We start from the raw sequence: 14810 nt of genomic DNA, 5'->3' as shown, positions 1-14810 counted from the left end.
TACCAAAATTACACACCAGCAACCCATCTTTATATTCATTTTGTAATATATAAACCATGTATCATTCAGTTTCTTTACTAATTCAATTGACTTCCTTCAATCCTCTGTTGCAATTTTAAGAGCAGATGCACCCAGGCTCCTGCTGCCCCAGGAAGGGGAAGGCTTCAGCCCCTGAGGGTGGTAATTGAGCCTTTCTCATGGCAAACCCCAGGGTCTGCCACAGAACCCAGTGCATGGGCAGCAGGGTTTCTGTGCTATTAATGATGCCTCGGTGTCTGTGTTATTTTCTTGCACTTTTGTGTAGTTCAGGCACATGTGAAGCAATGTTTATGTCTCCCTAGGAACAGCAGGTGTAAGCACGCTTTTGTACAGTGCATCACACCTGCACTAACTTGAAGCGTTATAAAAGCAACTTTTTATTCAAAGAATGGGAACTGGTCCATCATGTCCACCTCAAGCTTGCTGCTGGCATTTGCATTTACCCCCAGGGTCTGAGCTCCCTCCTTCTCTCAAACATTTCTGCTCAGGCTGGGCAGTCCCTGAGCACAGATGATGTGTGTAGGAAACATTCATTCTCACTGCACCGAAAAACCAAACTTAAAAATGAGTAGATGTATATCTGAACTAGCCAGAGAGGCAGGTGGGAAACCACAGCTTGGTAAGTGTTGTGAGAGGAGCTGAGCTTCTGAAAGCAGCCTCTCTTTTACTGAGGTTGTTCAGCAGGTAATGTCAAACCTGTATTTGTATTTCTTTCCTTGTGTGACATGGCACAGAGCTATTGTGGTCAGGTGGCAAACAGCCAGGTCTGCAGAAACCATGAAGATCTGCTCCTTGGGCCAGGATGTGGGATTTTCAGGGAATGGATTACTGTGGTGTCTGCTGGAATGAAGGGCTGGCCCTAACAACCCAATGGGACCTCCACAAAACTTGCAACAAGAGATTCCTCTGCAACACCATTAACTGTGTGAGAACATGGCCCTATCAAAAAAGCCTCGTTAGTATTCTAAAAGTTAAAATTTCTAAAAATTTCTAAAAAGGATCAATATGAATGTACTGCCCTATTGAAGTCAGGCCCGTTGCAGAAAACCTTTTGGAGTGGTTTCTACCAACAGAGGTAAAAGTTTTTATCTAGCCTTTGTTCCCTGATCCCTCCTTTCCCCACATGCCATGAGGGGTGTAGAAACACACCTGAAAGTACAGCCCCACTTCTGGTCATACCCATGTGGGCAGCAGAGCTCCTGGGTCCCAAAACCACCCAGTCCCTGCAGGTTTGGGTGGGGATGGCTGTGCTCTCCAACTGCTCTTGGAGGTGGGAGAGAGCCTGCCCTCCCTTGCTGCTGGCTCTGGAGGAGATGAGCAGAACACAAGCTGCTTTTTCCCAAGTATTTAAGGGATGAAATACACCTTTTACTTAACCCACCTCCTGCTTTCCACCCAATCCATTAATGCAATCCAGCTGTTCCCCACTGCCTCTTTCCACCCCAGGCTATTGCCCACCTTCCCTGATCAATGCCAGCTGCCCCCAGGGTGGGTTTCATGTCAGCAGGGCCTTCCGGGCAGCCTCCCTCTCCCCATCTCAGGGGTGCTGCTGGCTGGCTCACTCAAAGCAAAATATGTGCCAGTTCCATGGTCGGGATCCAGCTGGGACACTTTGGAAGTGACTTTGCAGAGCAGTAGACCTTTTACATTAGTTAAAACTAATTAAATAGTTTGGGATAATCACCAAAAAGTGTTTCAAAACATGCCAGACGCAGAGGAGCAGAAAGCGCAGTGCTGCTGCTCCTCAGCTGACATTGCCACCAGGGTCTTTGCTGTTACTGACCTGCACCTGCTCATGGGGATTTTGCTGCTTGGCCAACCTAAACAGCAGCTTTTGGGTGTTACATCATCTCATCTTCCTCTTCAGCCCAGGTTTGCAAAAGAGCCTGCTCAGCAAGGATGGGGTTGCTGAGCAACAGGGTATTGCTGGGCGGGTTGCAGGAGGGCTGCATCTCACTGCCACGCACAGAAAGGAAACAATAGACAGGAAAAATCAAAGTTTTGCTGGAAGAGGAGAGGCTCCTGCTCTTCCTGAGGCCCTCAGTAATTCCTGCCTGGGTCATGCTGCCTGCAGGGCCTGGATAAGGCCTTGACTGCCACACAGAGCGGCTTTGCAGGACAGGGTGGAAATCAGCTCAGGGTGTGGTGCAACCATGATTATTCTTAATAGAATTTTTCATTAATCACATCCAAGATAATCATTAAACTATTTCCAAATAATTAGTACAGACTTGGTATCAAACTGCTTATCACTTCAATCCCAGTTCAAGCTGGATGTGTGGATTAATAACTAGAGTGGCTTGACACATTTTCAATTCTTTCAAAATGAAAAATGTGACTCTGAATGCTGCAAAACTCACAGCACTTGGGAGGATGCAATCACTTCCTTTTTCTCTGTTTTCCTCCCAATTGCATGATTATGAAAGAAACATCTGTTTTGGAGAGATCTGCAACAGAAAAATTTTGTTCCAGTTGGATTTTTAATGGACAACTTCTGTTTAAGAGTCTTGTTCTCCCCACCCTGTTTCTTTCCCTTTTTCTTTTGCTGAAAGATGAAAGAGAAAGGAAGAGGAGGAGAAAAAAAAACTCAGGCAAACGAACCCCACTGGCCAGACTACAGATGCAGAGAGAAAAAGGGGCTACTGAGGTGTGGATGGTGTGAAACACCACAGCTGAGCTGGCAGAAAATGTTTGCACTTCAATTCTCTTTGAGAACATTTGATGCTGTGTGCGCATGGATTTTTCTACATTTTGAATCAATAAAAATACTAAAAGAGGAATACAAATTTGACTTTTTTTTTCCCCCCTCACCGGGGAATAATTCCTATTGTTTGATAATGTTGGACGTAATTAATCTGAAGCATCAATAAGCTAGTGTATTAATAATATATAAAAATAGGTATTGTTCTTTATCTGCAGTATTTTTGGATTTTCCCTGACTCCATTCTTCTGCTGCAGAAGAACCTGTTGTTCTTTGGGAAATCTCTATATACTGGTAGGCAGCTGGAAGAAAAAGCCAATGAGAAGAAAAGCCTCAGGCACTGCAGCCAGCAGATAAGGCCAGTTCTAGTTTGTGAGAGGCTGAAATGTCAGTACAAAAGGCCACTGAATGCTATCAGCTGCTCTGGTGTTTGCAGCATTTATGGGAGACCATGCCAAGCAGCAAAAACTGTGGAAGAGGATCCTGGATTTTGGTGCATCAGTGTCCACGGACAGAAAATGAGATGCAGGAATCTCGAGCCTCAGGGAAAATGGTAGTGGAAAGAAAACTGGCTGCACATCAGAACGGGGTGTGCTGGTCACTGCCTGCACAAAGCATGAGGCAAAGAGGAGAGGAGGAGCTGGGAGCAAGGCTCCTCCTCAAGGAGCAGCTGTCCTTGGTGGTGACTGCATGGGCTCCTTGACCACTGGTAAAGAAGAAAAGCATCATTTCCTAGGCTAAATAAATAAATAAATAGAAATCTCTTCCTATAAAAAAACCAGAAATATTTTCACATCATACAATTTTTCATAGGGGAAAGACCTACCCACAATATTTTTCTTGGATATGTGCTGGTGGTTCGGCATCCCAGCAGCTGAAAGGATTAAAAATAATGCAGATTTCTTGGTGTTGTTCCTCTGCAAGGCAGAAGCAGGACAAAACATGGTCTTCTAAAATAAAAATGGCATGGCAGGGAGACCCTTTTGGAATAGTAGGCCAATGAACCAGAGCTGTTAAAACCAGAACCAGAGCTGCTTTCCAAGACCAAAGTGAAACACTTTTAAAATATGGGTATGAAAAGATTCCTTCTGAATTAGTTACTTGGTAAAGGAAAAATATTTAAAAAAAATATGTCCTGAAAGAATAAAATACAACAGATTTTTGATCCAGTGGCAGACTGCTAAACCATAAATTTGTCAAACCATTTTCTTTCTAGATACCCATTGTTTGGCCCCATTTGTATTCTGTCCATGTCCATGATTCCAAAGACTGGAATCTTTCTTTTAATCAGCTGTATCATCCCAGCTGTCTGGATGGAAGGAGGTGTAGTTTGGGAGAAAGATGTGGAGAGTGCTTTGAGTAACCTTGGGAGTGGTTTTGACTGATGCCCAGTGCTAGGACTGGGGAATTTCAGTATGAATTTTAACTGTAAAAGTGCACTTTAGGCAGTGACCTTTGTTTTTCCCACACACCAAAGGGAATATGTGCCCTATAGTCTTGAATGGTTTTGTAAGAATGCAGCTGACATTTGCAGGTGACAACTTTCCATATTCATAAACAATTTTTGATATTCAGGCATTGATTCTTGTTCAGGTGGGATCAGAGCTGCTACAGACCATGTTCTCCTGTGTCCAGTGCAAACATGAAAATGTTCTTTAAAACTGGCAGGTGTATTAATTGGAAGAAAAAATGAATCAAGACATGGAAAGCATTTATTTTCTTTGTATCATTTTTTTTTCACCTCTCTTAAAACCTTGGCTTCTATTCTCTTCTGGCTATCAATATGGTGTTTTAATATTTTGGTAACTAGATGTGTGACCTAGGCCACCTCCATTCTCTTTAGCCATTTTCTCCCACTGGCCTCCTCCTTGCATTTTAGAAGAAATAACAATGAATTGCAGGAGAGTCCTCAAAAACTCACCAGCTCTAAGCAACTTTACTAACCTGAAAACTTTTTCTACATGTAAGCATTGCTCCAGCAGTGTGAAACAGCAGGGCATAGCCATAAATTACATTTGTTTTGGCTTTTGGGGGACTCAGGTAGATGATTCAATGCTTTATTACATTGGGCTTTGCATGTCTGGATCAAGATTTTTTAGGATAGGCACCAAAATCCCTGCTAATGAAGCAGGGTAAGTGGATCAATTCCTTAAACATGAGTTAATCTCAGATGAGGTTCAGCCATTAACTCAAAGAAAACCTGCATATCTCATGTTCCATGGTCAACTCCAGCCTGCCCAAACTCTGTAACACAGTCCAAAATGCTTTGGCTACACATTAAATTTCATGTATTACCCAGCACCCCTGAGAGCCTGTGGCATGTGCTCTATGTGCTCTAGCACACTGCAGGATCAGAGGGGGGAAAAAAGGAAAGAAAAAAGAAAGAGGTATGCCAAAATCTGAGGTTTTTTAGCCAAAAAGAAGACCATACTTATCTTCAGAGGAAAAATACTCTAGAAAACTCTAGAACAAGAAGAAAGCCAGAGGCAAGAAGTGCCATTTCTTTTCATCAAACTTCTTCCCTCCATTGCCACTTTATTATTTCTGCCTGTAACCTCCACGGGGTACAATCATGCATGTTACCCTCCCTTACACCACACACTTCTTCTTCTTTAGCATCCTCAAAGTAGATTGGAGATAACTCTGAAGATTCATGTCAGGAAATGAAGTGCACACACATCCTCACACACAAACAGCTGCACAGGCTCGTGAAGGCGTCGTGCTGCTCCTCCTCGCATTTCCAGTGACTTTGTGTCTGCGTTTCCGGTGACAAATTAATATGGAAGTGGAGAATCAAGAAAGGGTTAATTAAAAAAAAAAAGAAAACTTTGCCTTGTTTGCAGTGATTTTGCATCAGTTTCCATGGAAATGGAAGCAGAACAAGCCAAGAGCAGTGGTGTAGCCAACTTCAGCTGCTGGCTTCTAGTTCTTGCTCCTGTTTCCATGGAAATAGATGCCAAATCAGCAAAAAATAAGGTAACTTGTTTTAAGATAGTAGAGTTTTAAAGGCTTGTCCTTATTTAACCTCAGTCAGGAAGATAGCTGGTGAGGGGAGGCAGCCAGCAATTCAATGAAAACTTTCAGAGGCTCTTTGAGCAGCTGACTGTTTGTTGAACCCTGTGGAGAGTGAATTCACAGGGCAGCCACCAATCTTCAGAAACATTCTGCAACTTTCCTGCACCTTGTAAATAAAATACTTTTTCCTCTTGGCATGGGCAGTCACAGCAGTCTGTGGGAGCCCAAGCTAACATCTCTTTGCAATGCACGTGCCTCCTTAGGCTGCCTTTGCCTCCCAGAGTTCAGACAGAGATGTGCTTTTCCCAGCTGCAATATGCAAACGATTCCAATTCCAAAAGCAAAACTTTCTGTTTCAACCAATGGAGAGAGAAGCAAAAGATCGTTAGCTGGGGGAATTCCTGACAGTGTTTTACAACAAACACCCCACTTTCTTTTCTTCCTAATCCACGAAAGCAAAATTTCATTGAGATAAAAGAAGTTGGCCATAACCTTGCTTACAGCAAAATGTGGATGGGAAAGCAGAACTGAACCCAACCAGAAAAAAGAAATGGGCTGTAATTTCAAGAACTGAAATTTCATCCAGAGCTCATTTTATTAAAACAAACTTTAATGGAAAGCTACTTCAAGGCTGGCTTTTGATCCGTAGCTGTTGCTGTGATGGAACTGTCTGTGGGGAAGAGTGTTTCTTCGTGGGAAGTTGTGTGAAGACAGAGATGAGACTCCCATCCTGGGCCCCATTGTTCTTGGAATTGCTCTTGAATTGGGATCGTTCCCAGCTACCCTCCACCTCTCTCTTTCCCCACAGCCCCTTTGCTTACTTACTCCTCAGGCATCTCTTTAATGAGCTGCAAAGGCACCCTTAGACAAGGGATCATATCACAGGCCACTTGTGGCCCCTTTTTTGGTAGAGGAATATATCTGGAAGCCATAAGTGTGGGTATATGTTTTAAAAAAAAAATTCTTGGCTGGCATTTGTGGCAAAGTAAATGCAATTCTAATGAGGCATTCCTTCATTTACAGCATTACATTTTTGCTTTTAGGGACATAAAATCTGCTCTTGCAAGGGCACGTGCTTTGCTTCACACACGAAGAGTATTCCCTTGGGCTGCTGGGTGAGTAAATAAATGGAAAGTGCAGGCCAACCTAATTTTAAAGAAGTGAATCAGGTCTAGACTGGGGCCTCACAGTTGTTAATTTTAGGTATTACAAGGAATGTGCTCATTTTCTGACTGGTTTCTGAGGATCTTCTTTGAAGAAAACCCAAGAAACATCAAGCCCTTCAAGAAATTGCCAAAAAAGATAGACTTTTTTTTTGCATAACGAACACTTAAAACTCATGGGAGGTTTTTTTCTTCTCTTTTTTGACAGCACACATTGTCTTAAAATTCAAGGAACTTTCTCGGATTGATCTATCAGACATTTATTGCTGCCATTGCTGCTATGATGTGATTTCTTTGAAGCTGTTTTTGAGCTGTTGAGATCTGTTTTGGGGTGGGGAACCCAGAGCTGTGTTACCTATGATCCTCCATGACATTTCACTAATACTTCCCCTGGAAAAGCTTCAGCCTTTTCTGTAATGGCAAAATAAAAAGAAAAATGTCAGGGAACTGGAAAGCCAACTCACACATTTCAAGGTGGGATGTGGGAGGTGGAGCTGAGAGCACCACTGCTCCCCAGGTGTTTGTAATTCAGCTCTCAGTGTACTTTTTGGACTCTCCATTACACAACAGTTCATCATCCTCCAGGCTTGCAGGCCCCCAGGTCACTAACCTGCACACACGTCATCCCCTCCGGCTCGCCGCGGTTAAATCACGCCGCGAGGGAAAACAGGAGCTGTCTGCCAACTCCTCTGCAAGCAGCTCAAAGCACCGTGGCACAACTCAAAGGATCATGAGAACAAGCTAGAGAGCAGCAGGCTGTGGAGCCAAAACCGAGATAAAGCAAAAAGAGAACAAGGTCTGACATGAGGTGCATGCGGCAAAGGAATGACACACGTGCGCTTTTCTGTGAGTTTTGTAATGTTGGCAGATCCCCGGAGTGTGCCAACAGCTCTGTCCTGGAAATCCAGCTCTTCCAGCCCACCCAGCCCTGCTGCTGGCCCAGCCCTGGTGTCCCCAGGAGGCTGTGGCAGGTGGGCACAGAACAAGGTGTGGCAGGAGGGGCGGAGGCGTTCCAAGCAAGCACAGGCTGTCCTCTGCTCTTCCTGCGAAGCGACTGCTCCCAGAGCACAGGCTGCTCCCATCAGGGGGGAATTTCTCATGGGGAAGTGGAGCAGCAGCAGCCACCAGGTGCTTGCCATGGGTATGGAGGGATGTCACACTCCCTTCTCTGGGCTCTGGTCAGAAGTCACTGTACATGAAAATCTCCAAGAGACACCTGGCAAAGCTGGATGTTGACTGAATAACTTCTATAACCTCAATTACTCCATCCCTGCTGGTTCCCTGTGCTGGGCAGCAGGATAGACTGATTGTGGGGCTGCTGCCATCTCTGACACCCCAGGGTGCTCCTGTCCTGATCCCTGAGCTTGGCAAGACGTCCTTGCTTCTGGCTCTGGTCTCAGGTCATCATCCATCTCAATTCCAGCTCCATCTCCAGGATCCTCCTTGCTCTCCCAACTTTTTGGGGCAGGCCAGAGTGGATGGGCATGACACCTTGGCCTGTGGGAGCCCCTTCTGCAACTGAGACATAGGGTTAGCAGAGAGCAAACGTGAGCAGTGAAGCAGCACAACTGCTTTGCTCCAGGGCTCAGTGTTGGCTGGGACATGACCTTTGTCCAGCCATTTCACCAAGGGACTCTTAATGCTTGAGAGTTTTCTCAGTGTCTGCAAAATTTCTCAAGTTAGTTTAAAGTCTAATTTGTCCTTCAATCACCGGCTCATGTAGGTTTTTTTCTCCTCCTTCATCCATGACCAGATAAGGCTGCCTTGTGTATGACTTGCATTATGTACCTGGACAGATTTCTTTATTTTATTTTATTGTTTGTACTAATGACTTTAATCATGGAGGTTTTTGCTTTGGAAATGGAAGGCCTGTAGCTTTCACAGCACAGATGGGAGATAAAAGCACTATAATCACAGAGTGCGATCAATGACACTTTTTCCAGGAAGATGCTAAAGGCATTATTTGGCATTAACAAAGAAAGGGATAATTAGAAAATAGGCAGAGAAGCCTTTATTCCTGTAATTAATTTCAAAGTTGGAAGTTCCCTAGTGCTTTTCTGTTCAAAAGTGACAGCATATGAGCCATTGCAAAGGAGATGTGTATTAATCATAAATCAGAAACAGGGAGGAAATTGAAACCTGTGTTTCCACCGACTTTAAAAAGAAAAAGCTGCTGCCCGGAGTTAATGTGTATTCTAACTGTATGTGAAGGAAGAAACAATTATAAATAGTTATTGACACATTACATGAAAGGCAAGAAGAGGATGTAGCCAAACTTGGTTTCCTGGGAGACTGGGCAGTCCTTTCCAGAGAAAAAAAATAATACTCAGAAGTCACTTTGATAGCTTGAGGCTGTGCCTATGTTTGCAGCTGCTTTTTTCTGCACTGATTTCCTACAGCTGCTATCAACCCCACTGATGGCCACAGTGATGGAAGAAGTGTTCAGCAAACTTCCTCTGCCTCCCCTCGTTTTAACACTGTCAAAACTGTTTCTGAATAAGTGGATCTGCTTTAGGAATGTCAGCAGCCACAGCCGTCTTGCTTACAGCCTTGCTCCCATCTGGATCTTCAGCTTTTTAAAAGGCAAAATGAACATCTTCCCCTAGGGTAAGATTGAAAATTAGCAAAGGAAAAAGGCATGCACAGCTTTCTGTACAGTTGTTTTTTTTCCCTTTCTGTTCCCTAGTCCGTGGCTGTTGTCCCCATCATCACATCCACAGTTGTGACGTGAATTTGTGCAGAGCCCAGCTGGTGAAGGCACCAGCCTTGCTGCAAGGGGTGAGCTTGGAGAGCTCCAGCACTGGTGTTTTTACTCAGAAACACTGGATCCCCTCAAGACAGCTGATGTTGCACACAGAGCCACACATTTATTTTTTATTTTATTTATTTTTAATATGGACAGCTTTACAATTAGCTTTTTTAAATTTCAGTCTAGGTTGAACTGATATTGTTGGCTTTGTATCACGGCTGGCTTGGCTGATGACTGGTGTAGGTGAACATAACACCCACGGTGCCTCCTCACACCACGAGGAATTCACAGATTACACACACATGCAAATTCCCATGTGTGTAATTTTGGGGTTGACTACAGAACAATTGTTCAGTCAGCCTCAATGTAGAATATATGTATTTATAAATGCCATCTTTCACATGGTGAAACTTTGCATGTGCACACACACTCACACCCTCTCTTTGTAACGATTTTCTCATTTATTTGCTCAGGAGGTTGGTTAGGTCTCTTTGCTTACATTCCTCTCCAGCTTCCTCTAGCTCTAGACCTTCAGGCAGGTGAACTTGGCACCTCACTTTACAACTGGATCCAAAAAAATGCATAAAGGTAAGAGGATTACATACAGATCCTATATGGTTTCATTTTTTTCAGAGTTCATTCAAGGACAATCCTTCTTTTAGGTCCCATTCCTAAAGTTTCTTTGCTTAAAGCAGAGAAATATGTGCATAAGCTTATCACAGAGCTGTACCCAGCATTTCACAATGTGCAGTTGGCATTTGCTGATGGCAGCACTGGTGGAGCGCTTTGTGTTTCCCAATGCATGGAGGGAGTGTTTGAAACAACAGTTTTCTTTTCTATTGGTAATTTCCATCTTCTGTTCTCATTGCACGAGCTCCAACACTTTGCTCTCAAGCAAGTGATGCTATTTAAGTTCTCCTGGAAATGCTTCTTACACATGCAGGAATAGAAAAAAAAAAAAAAATATGATCTGCATGTCCCTGGCAGAAATATCTTCTGAAACCGCTAATGGTTTTCTTACCTCACAGCTATATCCACGGAATGTTCCTGCATTTACCATTCCAAATCACTGCAGTGATGGCTTAACTCAAGACAGACAAGCTGTTCTTCTCCTTCCAGTGAAATGATTTTCTCCTGATGTGTGTCATTCAGTCCCATTTTTGAACATATCCTGGGAAAATAACCCCAAACGCTGTCAGTAGTTAGTCTTTGGCCAGTGGTTGTAAAGAAAGTATTCTTTTTATTTTATCCATGTATCTCTTCAGAGAATAAAGTTTATTAACTTTGATAGAAAAAGCCTTTTAAGTTTTAATTGTATGAAACATTTTAGAAGGTAGTGCTGATCACTTTTGTTTTATAATATATATATTAAGTTTGTGGAAAGGCATGCATATGAATGTCAAGTACCTAAAGTATCTTAAGAAGTTACAGAAGAAAACAGGAAAAAGGCTCCAAAATTACAATTTTCTTTCATTTAGATTTCATGCTAACACAGGCAAAAATACTTGCTTAGAATACAACCTGAAGATATGACAGGACACAATGTCATCCTTTTACAACCCACGTAAGATATGTTATGATGCACTGCAGTCACTGCAAAACAAAAAACTTTGAAGACAACTTAGTAATACCTTGATTAATGCAAATCTTATGGAACATTCAAAAGGATATTAACATGTAGTCAAATTTCATCCCTCATTGGCAAATGTAAATGTAACATTTGGCTAAATAATTGTCAAAACTTCCACATTCAAAACCTTTCAGTCGTTGATTAGACTGTGGAATTAACTTTTGTGTAAATCTTCTTGGACCTTTCTATTAGCTTCCCAATTGTCACTGGGAATTTATAATAAAAATTACAGTAGCAGGCTTAAAATTATTTGAACAACCCTAGAGCTAAGAGCCAACTAAATTGAAATCTTTTTAGTTATTGGAGTATTCCTGCTCTTTGCTCCTTTAGAAGACAGAGAACAACATTTTAACTTGTCCTAGAAAGGAGTCCAGCTTGACTGCAGGCAATTCCAGCCTATGGAGAGACCCAAAATAGACACCTGGCTCATTCCCAAGCCATAGTTTCCAAGTGAACCAGCTCCCAGCTCAGTCTCAGCGATCTCTCACTCACACAGAGACAGACTCTGCCGCGCCATTCATGCTCAGCAGCGTGTTAGTCCTCAATTAATAACACAGCCTACACCCAGAATCAGGCATTTATTCTCTGTGAATAGGTTTAACATAACCTAGATCTCCAAAATGGCCTTTCTTTGTGGAGATAGACCTCATTTGCTCTGACCCCTCGACTGTGCCTGTCCTATTTAGGCTCTGTTGGACTGCTAAAAAATCCTCTCTTTCAGCCCAAGTCATCCCAGCACTGCCCTGGCCAGCAGCACAAGGAGATTTGTGTGGGACACACAGTCCATGGGCTGTCCCAAGGTGCTCCCATCCCATTCAGAAGATCTGACACATCTTCACTGACTATTGGCAAGGTATTTTGGACTTCTGAGCAAGAAAAAAAAAAAAATTTGAATTTGTGGTTTTCTTTGCTGTGAAAGGGAAATTAGTTTCTTACCCACTCCTCCTTCCAGACCGGGATATGACTCAGATCCTGCTAGTTTAAGGATGATCAGAGCCGATTCTGGATTTCTTTTGTGAGATGTGCCGTAGCTGTACTAAATGCTGAGGATAAAATTACCTTCTGCTGCAGTCTGCTGCTGCTGGAAAACAAACAGGACTCCTTCCTGTAGCTGGAGGTAGATTGCTTTTCATCTGGACTTCAGTCAAATTCACAGTTTTATGACTTCCCATCTAATGCAATCTAAAATTCTTATAAAAACACCAAAAAAGAACATACTTGTGCAACTTTGATAGCGCTGATAACTGGGGGATGTACATCATGGCCAATCCTTTCAGAAAGGTTTGCATTTCTGCTCGGCTTCCAAATGAGAAATATCACAAGGAAACATGGGGTTATTTGTGGTGTTAACAATGCATATTTTGGAGGGTCTCTGGTTTCCTGTGGCGCCCCATCCTCAGGGCACTTCATTGTGAACGTGCTGGCACACATCCTTTTCCCAAGCCCCACCTGGCAGCTACAGCAGGAAGAATGAAAAGCAACATCTCACTTTGCACGGTAAATTCTCAACCTGTGCATGATTTGTTGTAACAATCTACCCGTTTGCTCTCCTGCAGGGATAAATTACTGGTGTCTGGGCTATGCTGTAGAAGGAGAAAGATTTCGTAATAACCCCATAGCTTATACTCCAAAGCATGAAGGTTTCTCCTTTATTTTAAAGCATGGGAATATCTAAGGCAATATTCTCCCCATGTAGACTTAAAATAGTTTTGAAAGCCATTGTCTTATTTTCCCTTTGAATTTGCCTTTAACTTAAATTAAACATACAAACATGCATCTTACCAAAAAAAAATTAAAATAATAATTATTCATTTTCAGTACCTGGCTTAAAACACTTTGCAAGTTCATTGATTTTTCAGAAGGCTGGAACTGAGCACAGTCTGAACACCAGGTATCTCCTGAGGCATTTCAAATAGTATATCCCAAAGCAGAGCACTCACTAGTGTTGTTTGCTTTTGAAAATCTTGACTGTGGGTGACATTTCTGTTGGCTGGATCCCTTAACTCCAGGTAATGCACAGCAGAAATGAACTGCCTCTCTGTACACAAGCTCATGCCTTTTAAAAATGATATTTTAAATGTAAATAACTCCCTGAATACTCGAGGTTCAATCAGCACATAGTCCTTATACATAGGAAGCCTCAAGATGGCACTCTTGAACTGCAGAGTTTTTCAGGGAGGCTGATTGAGTTTCTTGCAAGGGGAAAAAAAATATAAAGAGAAAGAAATGCAATGGTGAGTGTGAACCTGTGCAGGAATAACCGGAGGAAATATCAAGTAGAACAGCAATATCAGACTAAGTCATGAAAAGCTATCAGAGTGTGGCAAAATTATAAAAATTGGGGTTGATGAGCCCCCCCAATTTTGTGAATAAATCCACAGTTTTTTGAAGCTCCATCCAGTTTTTTATCTTGCTCACCATCCCCTATTCACTATTTCCTTTTCTCTCCCTGGGGGTGTTTTGGTGTTACCTCATGAGTACCCTGGGGCTGGCTGAGGTGTTGCTGGTGTTTGCTGGATGTGAGGCAGGACACACTTGTGTAGGATAATTTGTGGCACGTGAATAAGGGATGGTGAGCAGGAAAAAAAGCCTGGGTGGAACTTTGGTCTACAGACCACAGGTAGAATTCTATGTTCTGTGGAGTTTGTGCCTCTCAGCTCCTCCTTCCATCACCACCTCCATGGAATAGAGGCTGTGCTGTGTCTGTGACAAGAGACCCTGATGGCCCCTTCTGGCTGTTCCTGCTTCCTCCTGCAGCACAGGGACAGAGGGAGGTGGCCCTGATGTCCCCAGCTTCGGAGAGGGGGGAAGGACACCCACCTGCCCCTCATTTGGGTGCTGCAGATCTCACCTGCTCTGCAGATATCATAGCATCATTCCCTGCAAGTGGTTTCCTGGGTGGGAATCCTGCAGGAGCTGTGTCAGCATTGCCTGGGGTTGGACAGGGCTGCTGTGCCGTGGCTCCCAGGCACTTCTGGAGCAGCTGGCTCCAACCTGGCACTGTGGGTGGTGGGAAAGTGCTGGCAGGTCATCAGCCGTGTCCCATGGGGGAAGGGTGACCCAGACATGTGTGAAAGATGAGTTTGGGAGGGGGGCATCAGCTCCCAGGCCTCCTAGAGCTTTTCTCTCCCTCTTCCTCTTCATCCTCCTCTTCCATAAGAGGAATTTTTGTGGGAATCAGGGAGGTGCAATAGGAAGCAGCCGTGGGAGGGAAGATGAAGACTATGGTGGACCCACCCTGGCTTACAAAGACTTTTTGGTGTTTTTCTCCCATGGCATTTGCCTTCCCTGCCCCAGCAGTTTCCCTCAGGTGTTGCTTCTGCCCCTGCTGACCTTGGTGACTGTGTCACCTGTCAGCAGGTCAGGGTCACAGCTGGCACCAGCCCATGAGCCAGCCTGCCTTGCTCGCCACGCTGGAGCCACCACGCTGGAGCCAGCTGTGGATCTCTCTTACGAAATCATCTGCTGACTCACCCTTCCCTTGCTTGCCTAAGTGAAATCATGCCTGCCTTT

At 43.7% G+C, this 14810-nt stretch overlaps 1 long non-coding RNA gene across 1 annotated transcript; it reads right to left on the bottom strand.

Moving 5' to 3' along the window:
* Positions 1 to 9802: 9802 nt before the first annotated feature.
* Positions 9803 to 14407, bottom strand: LOC107205117. The gene is made up of 3 exons (XR_001521850.3): positions 11189 to 14407; positions 10689 to 10838; positions 9803 to 10594 (listed from the first exon to the last, which is right to left on the bottom strand). It is a non-coding gene; the product is annotated as an uncharacterized LOC107205117 (long non-coding RNA).
* Between the last annotated feature and the right edge of the window lie 403 nt (positions 14408 to 14810).

The sequence above is a fragment of the Parus major genome, chromosome 1 (assembly GCF_001522545.3).
Source record: "Parus major isolate Abel chromosome 1, Parus_major1.1, whole genome shotgun sequence".
NCBI lineage: Eukaryota > Metazoa > Chordata > Aves > Passeriformes > Paridae > Parus > Parus major.
Note: the sequence above shows the minus strand (reverse complement) of the source record. Positions and strands in the feature narration are given on the sequence as shown.